Source organism: Cololabis saira, chromosome 20 (assembly GCF_033807715.1).
Source record: "Cololabis saira isolate AMF1-May2022 chromosome 20, fColSai1.1, whole genome shotgun sequence".
Taxonomy (NCBI): Eukaryota; Metazoa; Chordata; class Actinopteri; order Beloniformes; family Belonidae; genus Cololabis; species Cololabis saira.
In genome coordinates, this window is record NC_084606.1 from 7,703,167 (window position 1) to 7,713,708 (window position 10,542).

Genomic DNA, 10,542 nt, shown 5'->3' on the forward strand with positions numbered 1-10,542 from the left:
CCACCATGGGCCCGGCCCCGAGAGCGTCTTCCACGGCGACCGGGCCGACGCCGTGGATCGCCCCCCCCCGACCGTTGCGCTGGTCAGGCCGACGCCGGGGACGACCCCCCGACCAGGAAGGCCCGGAGGGTTCCGGGCTTCCTCTCCCGCTCCGAGGGGGCAGGGGGGGGGAGTAGGCTCCGCCGGACGGACAGACCCCGGCTCGAGGTTGGCGTTGGGGGTGTGTGGCAGGGTGGAGAGGTGGATAGGACACGTGCACCTGTGTCCCATCGTGTGTGGCAGGGTGGAGAGGTGGATAGGACACGCGCACCTGTGTCCCATCCGCCTGAGTGGCTGCAGCTCCTCCACTCTGCCACAACTCGTAAACAAGGTAGCCTAAGACGTTGGTTGTGCAGAACTGCGGTAGTAAATCCTCATCGGAGCTCCACTCTTTGATAGGGATTTCATATGGACCCAGACCGTTAATAATCATTATTTTCTCCATATACCGCTCCCTGGCTTCCTTGTTTAAGGTATCCCGGTAAATTCCAGTTCCTTTCCAGCAGTTTAACATCTTTTTTTTGTGCTCCGTCTGTTCACTTGGTGAAACAGAAAAGTAGTTTTGAAAATCCGTCCCGTCTTCATTCACTATCAAAACAAATGCACGTGACGGGGACAGGATTTCTGTCCCCGTCTTTCTGGTAAAGCACTACCGCTTTTGTCCAAAGGAGCAGCCAAACTCAACAAAAGCTGAAAGTTACATTGTGCTGCTTTAAAGAACAGGGGCCTCATATATAAAGTTTGCTTGCGCACAAAACAGGGCTTGAAAGATGCGCAAGCCACCTTCTACGCAAAGGTTGGGATTTAAAAAGAAAAAACTAACCGAAAAATCTGCGTATCCCTACGCCAACCCTGACCCTCCCGTAGGAACAGGCGTAAGATATGGAGAACTGGCGACGCATGCGAGAAGTGGTGAAATGAAGCCAGATTCATGTCATACTCTTAATGTCATCACATATCACAACATATATCAGACTTATAATATAATAGCGCTGATCGTGTCCCTCTGTGTTTGAAGCAGTCAGGACTCTGCTGCTGCAGCCGCAGTGCAGGGCGCCGTGCACGGAACTTCCTCGTCACCCACCGCTGAGTGACTGAGGACAGAACAAATAGTGCCGGGCCACTCTACGGAGCCCCTAAAGGGACTCAGATTTTTTTTATATACAGTGGGGAGAACAAGTATTTGATACACTGCCGATTTTGCAGGTTTTCCCACTTGAAAAGCATGTAGAAGTCTGTAATTTTTTATCATAGGTACTGTTCAACTGTGAGTGATGGAATCTAAAAAAAAATCCAGAAAATCACATTGTATGATTTTTAAGTAATTAATTTGCATTTTATTGCATGACAAGTATTTGATACATCAGAAAAACAGAAATTAATATTTGGTACAGAAACCTTTGTTTGCAATTACAGAGATCAGACGTTTCCTGTAATTCTTGACCAGGTTTGCACACACTGCAGCAGGGATTTTGGCCCACTCCTCCATACAGATCTTCTCCAGATCCTTCAGGTTTCGGGGCTGTCGCTGGGCAATACGGACTTTCAACTCCCTCCAAAGATTTTCTATTGGGTTCAGGTCTGGAGACTGGCTAGGCCACTCCAGGACCTTGAAATGCTTCTTACGGAGCCACTCCTTAGTTGCCCTGGCTGTGTGTTTCGGGTCGTTAACATGCTGGAAGACCCAGCCACGACCCATCTTCAATGCTCTTACTGAGGGAAGGAGGTTGTTGGCCAAGATCTCGCGATACATGGCCCCATCCATCTTCCCCTTAAAAGGAACCCTGCATATTAAGACATGTAGGTCTTAAAAGATAAATGTTGGTATCAATTATAACAATGTGATATAAAAAACCTTTTTGATGTCTTCGTTTTTATAAAATTTGAAAATATAATTTAACATGTAGGTCGCCATTGTTTTTTACGTTCTGGGTAGTACGTCACACGGTGGCACCTGCTAACCCCCGTCCACTGTTCTGACACCCAGAAACAGATGAAAACACAGCTAAACAGGTGACGGCGCACCAGAAACACAGATGAAAACACAGCTGAACATTAAGGTGACGGCGCACCTACAAAAAAGTAAAATAAAATAAAAAAAAAGTGCAGCCCCATACAGCATGAACTATAAAAACACCATAAAACTCAGATAGACTAACAGACCACGCGTTTCAACTAGCAGATAACCGATGCTACAATAAAAACCCCAGCCAGATCTGGCGTCATTAAATTAAATAAAGATGTTCTTGCCTATTTGAAGCGAAGTCTGCGCCTCCCGTTTCGTCAAAGTCCCGGGCCAGTCCCCTCAGCGTCGGGTCTGTCATCACCCAGCACCGAGGCCGGTTTTAGGGGTGAGAGGGGGGGGCTATGCCCACTCAAACGTGCATATTGCCCACCGGCGTCTCCATCCCGGCGGCGGCAGCGAGAGCGGAGAGCGGGTGGCGGAGCGCTGCGGGCTGTAGAGCCCCGGCTACGCAGGCTACGGCGTAGCCTACGCAGGCTACGGCGTAGCCTACGCCGTCTACGCAGGAGCCTAATGCACTGGTAAGATGCGCACAACATTGATCATTTTTGCAGATCTCCCGTGCATCACAGAACTTTGATCCAGTTTGCCTGAACCGAGACGTCTTATGGGCTCCCTCGTCAGCCTCCACGGCCGGGAGAGAGCTGCTCAACTATGTTTTAGATACCTGTCCCAGTTAAACTAATGGGGCTTATCTTCCCAGAGCCACCGTCGTACGTCATCGCCCCCAGAATGCATTGCGCAGGTAAAACATGGCGCCTCCCGCAGGTCAAAATATGTAATAAACATTGTAGATTTTTAAAGCAATTAGATTATTTTATGTGTTTCTAACAACATATTTTAGTATAAGAGAACAATTGTGGCTAATTAGGGACTACATGTCTTAATATGCAGGGTTCCCTTTAAGACGGTGCAGTCGTCCTGTCCCCTTTGCAGAAAAGCATCCCCAAAGAATGATGTTTCCACCTCCATGCTTCATGGTTGGGATGGTGTTCTTGGGGTTGTACTCATCCTTCTTCTTCCTCCAAACACGGCGAATGGAGTTTAGACCAAAAAGCTCTATTTTAGACTCATCAGACCACATGACCTTCTCCCATTCCTCCTCTGGATCATCCAGATGGTCATTGGCAAACTTAAGACGGGCCTTGACATGCTCTGGCTTGAGCAGGGGGACTTTGCGTGCGCTGCAGGATTTTAATCCATGACGGCGTAGTGTGTTACTAATGGTTTTCTTTGAGACTGTGGTCCCAGCTCTCTTCAGGTCATTGACCAGGTCCTGCTGATCCCTCACCTTCCTCATGATCATTGATGCCCCACGAGGTGAGATTTTGCATGGAGCCCCAGACCGAGGGAGATTGACCGTCATCTTGAACTTCTTCCATTTTCTAATAATTGCGCCAACAGTTGTTATCTTCTCACCAAGCTGCTTGCCTATTGTCCTGTAGCCCATCCCAGCCTTGTGCAGGTCTACAATTTTATCCCTGATGTCCTTACACAGCTTTCTGGTCTTGGCCATTGTGGAGAGGTTGGAGTTTGTTTGATTGAGTGTGTGGACAGGTGTCTTTTATACAGGTAACAAGTTCAAACAGGTGCAGTTAATACAGGTAATGAGTGGAGAACAGGAGGGCTTCTTAAAGAAGAACTAACAGGTCTGTGAGAGCCGGAAGTCTTACTGGTTGACAGGTGATCAAATACTTATGTCATGCAATAAAATGCAAATTAATTACTTAAAAATCATACAATGTGATTTTCTGGATTTTTTTTTAGATTCCATCACTCACAGTTGATGAGTACCTATGATAAAAATTACAGACTTCTACATGCTTTTCAAGTGGGAAAACCTGCAAAATCGGCAGTGTATCAAATACTTGTTCTCCCCACTGTATATAATGAGTTTCACGCGCGCGTGAAACCTTTACACGCGGGCGTAAGCCTAAATTATGGTTCTGTGTTAAAACAACACAGAGCCTACGCCGTAGGGTTACGCCATAGGTTACGCGGCGACGCGCACTGTACGGTGCGCGGGCCACGTAACCTATGGCGTATGCTCTGTGTTGATTTAACGCAGAACCATAAATCAGCCTTGAGCAGCACTGAGGGGAGAGGAGGGGGAGCGGGCTGCCGTGCCGTTTTCGCATCGTCTTCGCACAGGGTGTCTTGATGATTTGCAATTAAAGGCTGAGCCTAGCCAGTAAGCAGAGCAAAAGTTGGAAAAGTGATTAAATATTTAGTAGCAGCGGTAGCAGTAGCAGATTTTAACCATAGACATATATACGTAGACGCAACATCGAGCTGCTGCGATACGTCAACGTTGCCGCCATATTGGATGTGGCAAGACTGCGCTGTAAACTAATACAAGTAAATGGACTTATTTTCATAAAGCATCTTTCTACAAAGAAATTTACGTTTTACGTCTCATTTTACGTCTCATTCACACACGCACTAATATACTTGGGAAACAGTTAGGCACCAAATATAATATTTAATTTTCTCAGATGGCAAAAATAAGAACTTTATTGATCCCACCTAGGAGCAATTCATGTTATATCAGCTATAGAGAACAAGGTAGTGCAAAAAAACTATATCTCCCCTCACAAAAATAAGAAAAATAGAGAAACATATTTTTTCATCAACAAAACACATTTAAAATTTTTCAAGTACCAAAATAACTTATTTGAACCATTTTTCAGACAACAAAATAACATTTTCGTCACACACAAACACAGGCAATGAACACTACACCACACAGGCTATGTACACTACACACACATACATACACTACACACACACACACACACACGCTATGTACGCTACATTTTTTGCAGAAATGGCACTAAAACCCTTGAAAAAGAATGGTTTTGCACATTTTTTTCGTTGTGTTGCCACTCTAATTGCAGTGTGTTCAGTTTGGCAATATGGTGCAGCCTCAGTTTGTGGAATACAGAGACAACCAGTGACATAAGCACGTAGTGATGATTGTCAATTCCACACTGTGTTTATAAAAGGCAGGGGTTCCTAAAAGACCATGAATCAAGTTTACAAAAATACGTTTTTAAATATCAATAACACCATAATTCCAGGGAAGATCATGCAGTATCTCACAACAATGCAAACTACTTTTGAGCTAGAATAGAATAGAATAAACTTTATTTATCCCCCAAGGGGGAAATTCTGTTGTCAATAATCACTCTTGAACAATATAAACAAAGAACAAAAAAAATAAATAACAAATAAGAAGAAGAAGAATTTAAAGTCTGAAAACACACCTACCCTCAGCCACTTGCTCCTTTCCCTTGATGCTGGCGTTTGGGGTACAAGGGATCACTGTGAATGTGGATGTCTTGCACGTGATTCAGGATTGAAGTCCACTTTGCCACTCTCTCTGGCCCGGTTGTTGAGGAAGCAGCAGTCCAGTTAGTAGATGTGATTTTTTATACTGCGCATCCACTTTTTCAACTGCTCACAACCCTTAGTTTTGGAGATCTTATCCAGTTGCTTGGATATTCCTGCACATGTAAGTGTAGCGGGTCCCGGCTGGGCCGCTAGCAGATAAAATAATCCTGGAACCGGAGTACTGGAAACACACAAATAAAATTAGTGACACCGGACCACCTATGCTCATTCTCCAGTCCAACGGATTATGAGCTTCCCGTCCTCGTCGCGCTGTGAAGAGTCCCAGTGGCGCGGGCCGGGGCCGGTGCTGCCACCCTGTGTCCGTTTCTGGTACTAAAAGTCCTTGTGTGTTTCTTTCTTGTTCTCATTTTAGCAGGATGAAATAATAAAATAAAAAGATACCAAAACCAAAGATAGCAATAAACCAAAAAGTGACTTCAGCGGAGATAAAACAATAATAATAACAATAATAACAATTACTACAAAAACACTTTTGTGAGTATCACATAAGCAAAAATGGGTCCGTGGATGTGCCAACTGCGCAATCCAGTGTGGAGACTGTTGTAGTATTTGTACCTTGTGTGCACAGGTGATAACAGAAGAGATATTGACATTAGACATTACGTGCGAGTCTTCATAAATCATTACTTACCTGTACTTCTAAAGTGAGGCTGCAGAGTTTTGAAAGAAAGCTGTGTGCCAACACTTCTTGTCGCTGGGGGCTCTGTCTGACAGGCAACATGTACCACTTGAACCGTCTTTGGAGTACTAGTCTGCGATGTACTGGCCTAATAGGAGATTAAAAGTAATGTTGACTTTTCGTAACATGTCAGGATTCTAAACATGCTTTTGACAAACTTTTGACTATTCAGTTACACTAAACAACATACTGCAAGCCAATACATAGACTCTTTTTCTATTTGCCAACACTACTGTAGGTATTTTTTATTATTTTTATTATCTTCTAATCACTTACATTCAGCCAGCGTTTATTAGGTTCACATTTTTATTGCTTTTTTTGGCATAAAACTATTGCTCAGAAAGGATGGCAAATAATATCAGTGTTTACTCAGTTTTTGGACTTTTTATCTCAATTTGCATGTGTTTTACATGACTGTAAAATTGGTCAATCATTTTCCAGCACACAACACAACAGGTAGCACCTAAAAACAGCTAGAGATAGCTGTGTGTGTTTGTAACTTGGACGCCGTAACTTTGAAAATGCGACCCGCATCGTATGGTGCGTGTTCCCGCGTAAACCTACGCCGTAGGCTCTGCGTTGGTGTAACTCGGAACCATAAATCAGCCTTAACGGGTAATACCGGAGCAAAGCATATAGAGCATATAAATAAATAAATAAATAAATTAACGTCACTTACCGCTGACTCGTGTGCAGTTGCCATGTCCCGTACTGTTGGCACTGATCCTTTCAGGAGGGCAAGTGTCGATGCAAAACCTAGTTTGTACTGTCCCTCGTTGTCGAAACAGCACGATGTGAAGTGGTTTGCACACACAAACAAATTAGCAGGCAATGTAGCTGGCACGTTGCTATCAAAAATAAAACTCAACCAAAGCCTCCTCTGGTCTTCTGGAGCTGGGACAGAATACAGACATCTGTGTTGGTTTTTACAACCAATGGAGCACTTCGCATGTCTAACTCGAACAGACGCCATCACAATACAACGCTAGGAAAAAATGGAGGCGTTCTTGTTTTGGGGCCAGTGTTCGTTGTGACGTCCTGGTGCTTTCATGAAACGGTGCCAGCGCAGCAGCAGCGCCCGGCGGATTATATGGAAAAGGTGGAGAGCTTCCGCTCATTCTGCAGCCGAGACAACCTCGACATGGACAGGTGCCGCTCAGGTTCCACATCCCGGAATCACACGGTGGAGTTAACGGGGACCAGCGCCGGGGAGCGGACCGGGAGCGGACCGGCTCCAGCGCGGAGGAGCCGACCGGTTCCAGCGTGGAGGAGCGGACCGGGTCCAGCGCGGGGGGAGCGGACCGGGTCCAGCTCGGGGGGAGCTGACCGGGTCCAGCGCGGGGGGAGCCGACCGGGTCCAGCGCGGGGGGAGCGGACCGGGTCCAACGCCAGCGCGGAGGAGCCGTCCGGGTCCAGCGCCAGCGCGGAGGAGCCGACCGGGTCCAGCGCGGAGGAGCCGACCGGCTCCAGCGCGGTCGGGATCCGAACAACGGGGTATGAGAAGTTTATTTACTGTTTTGCTTGCCTGCCACGCTGATGGACAGAAACTGCTGCCGATTGTGATTTTTAAAAGAAAAACGTTGCCTAAAGAGACTTTTCGAGCCGGAGTCATAAAGGCAAATGAAAAGGGCTGGATGGATGAAGAGCTGATCGAGTGGCTGAGACAGGTTTATGTGTGGCGACCCAGTGGTTTTTTTTAATTCTTTAATGCGGAAACAGAAGATGAAGACTTGGGTTTGATTAATGTGAAAAGTGAAATAAAATATCAAACTAAGTTTTGCTCCGCTCTATTTTTAAATAAGCACACTGCTTGTGTGTGTTCTGCTGCGCGTGTGTGTTTTGCGGCTCGCGTGTGTGCAGCTCCGTCTGTGTAGACTGCGCCTTTTGGGTCGGTGCGCCGTGTGTGTGTTTCAAATCCAAAAATTACACACAAAACTGAGGGTGCGCCTTTTCACGCCGAACGGTCGTGAAAATACGGTATGTTAAAGCAAGAAAAAACCTGTTTTTCATAATAGGTCCCCTTTAAAAACCCTGTGTTGACTCATTCATTTGCCTCTTTTAATGCTTGGGATCCCTTTGTCTTAAATGTCATGCCATGTGACCCTTGGCTTCAACTCCTGTACATGGCTTAACCGAGGGTTTCGTAACACCTTGTTTGGACAGAAGAGTCCAGAGGATCTCAACATGGAGGATGTGCTGGAGCTTTTTTTTATTATCTTAGGATAAAAAAAACATTAACAATTACATGGGATGCCTTGTTCTGCATAATTTAATGTATACACAGTGGGAACGCTTTAGACATCATACAGCCTCTTCTTTACCCCCGCCCCCCCCAACCCACTGCACAAAGACCAAACATGAGACAGCCTGCAAAGAGCACAAGAAGCATTCACAGTAAAGGAATATAGGAAGGAGGATAGGAAGGAGGACTGGGAGAGCAAAAGATGAGGAGAGGGTGGGTGGGAGGAGGAAAAGAGAGGGAGTGAAACAAAGTGACTTGGTCACTGGCCTTGGTTTAGACAGGAGAAGGAGCAGCAGAGTCCTAGTATTTCTAACTTCTCCCAAAATGTCATTCATCACCTCAGCATGCTCATCTGACAAGGTGGAGCACAGGACAGACTGATGAATGATACAATGGTGATTAATGATCTCAGGATTGTCTTCTTTCAGTCTTGACACAGCTCCTTTCTCTCTTCCTATCATGGCAGGGGCTCCATCTGTGGTTACAGAAACCACTTCTTTTGGCTCTATTCCTCGCTTTGTTAACATCTCCTTAATGGCCAGATAACTGTCCTCTCCTCTTGTACTGGTCTGAAGGAAAGTGACACCTAACAGGTCTTCACAGAACATGTTCTTGTCTTTGTTGAAGAATCTTACATAAACTAACAACTGAGCATCTTCTACAGCCAAGCCGAGACATGGTGCCTCATGAATAGCTTCATTCAGCTGGGTTAGTTCATCCTGGGTTAAAGTCTCACTTTTCTTTGTGGCTGATGATGCTGACATGGGTATTTGCTTTATTTTGTTACAAAGCTCTTCTTTTTGTTTTCCCTCAAACAAGGTTTCGGCAACCGCACTCATGCTCTCCTTAACGACTCCCCGTCAGTGAATGGTTTTTTGTGTTGACCTAAAATCAGTGCTTTAAGTGGGCCGGTAAGCACCGGTACAGAGTACCCGCACTTCTCAATATTAGCCTCTGGCGTACCGGGACTTTTTACGGCGTACCGGGACTTCTCATGAGCTCATAATTCTCTTTTCTCTCCTTGCCATTTGGCTATACAGTGGCGTCGCCATGACAACACGACTGCCCCTCGCGAGACGTTCACTCAATAATATCATGTTGTTGGTCCTTGTAACTGCCCGCATGTCAGTTTAATATTATCATTTATTTAGGTATGTTTGGTTCTGTCGAGCCACATTGTCATGGGAAGCTCCAGCCCCTACCCCCTACAAGGCTTTGAACTGGACTCAAGAACTTTTGTTGTGACTCCAATTTCCTACCCCATGTGAAGGTCCCGACACCTCGGAAGTTGGCTCAAACAGACAACTGGACTCAACAACTTTTGTTGTGACTCCAATTTCCTACCCCATGTGAAGGTCCCGACACCTCGGAAGTTGGCTCAAACAGACAACTGGACTCAACAACTTTTGTTGTGACTTCAGCTTCCTATCCCCGTGCAGATCCCGACACCTCAGAAGTTGGTTCAAACAGATTTGAATCAACGAGAGCACCCTATGGGGTGATTTGGAGGTCTGTGACAGTCATGACAAATGTCTGATAATGACATTTGGCCCGAGTCACATCCGACTGTAAATTACTTTTTGTCTCTCGCCTGATTTGTGTATTCTTGCTTTAACTTCTTGTATAAAAAGCTTGTTTCAATTTCACTCGGGGTCAGCCCACCGAACAAGACACTGTATCTGTCTGCTGAACGCCGGCTAGAATAAAATCTCTCATCACACAGCGGACTCTTGAACTGGACTTTGTAATATTCTTCAACAGTTCCTACCTGCCTATTATTGTGCGGATGAATTGTTTTTATTTTTGTTTCTAGACGGTACCGTACTGTTGGCACTGATCCTTTCAGGAGGGCAAGTGTCAATGCAAAACCTAGTTTGTACTGTCCCTCGTTGTCGAAACAGCACGAGGTGAAGTCCGGGCTCATCCGGGCGACTGTACAGACACTGCAGAATTTAGTTGCTTTCCTCCTTCTCTGAGTTGGCAGGCTGAGGGGAGACCACTTTATATATGTTTGTAGCAAGGGCTAGTGCTACGGGGGTCACCCAACAGGACAGAGGAGACAGGGTTTAGTGCACCAGCAGAACCTTCAGCAGAGCCCTCGCCCAGCAGACATCTTGCTGGTGTGCAGCTGCTCTTTATGAAGCC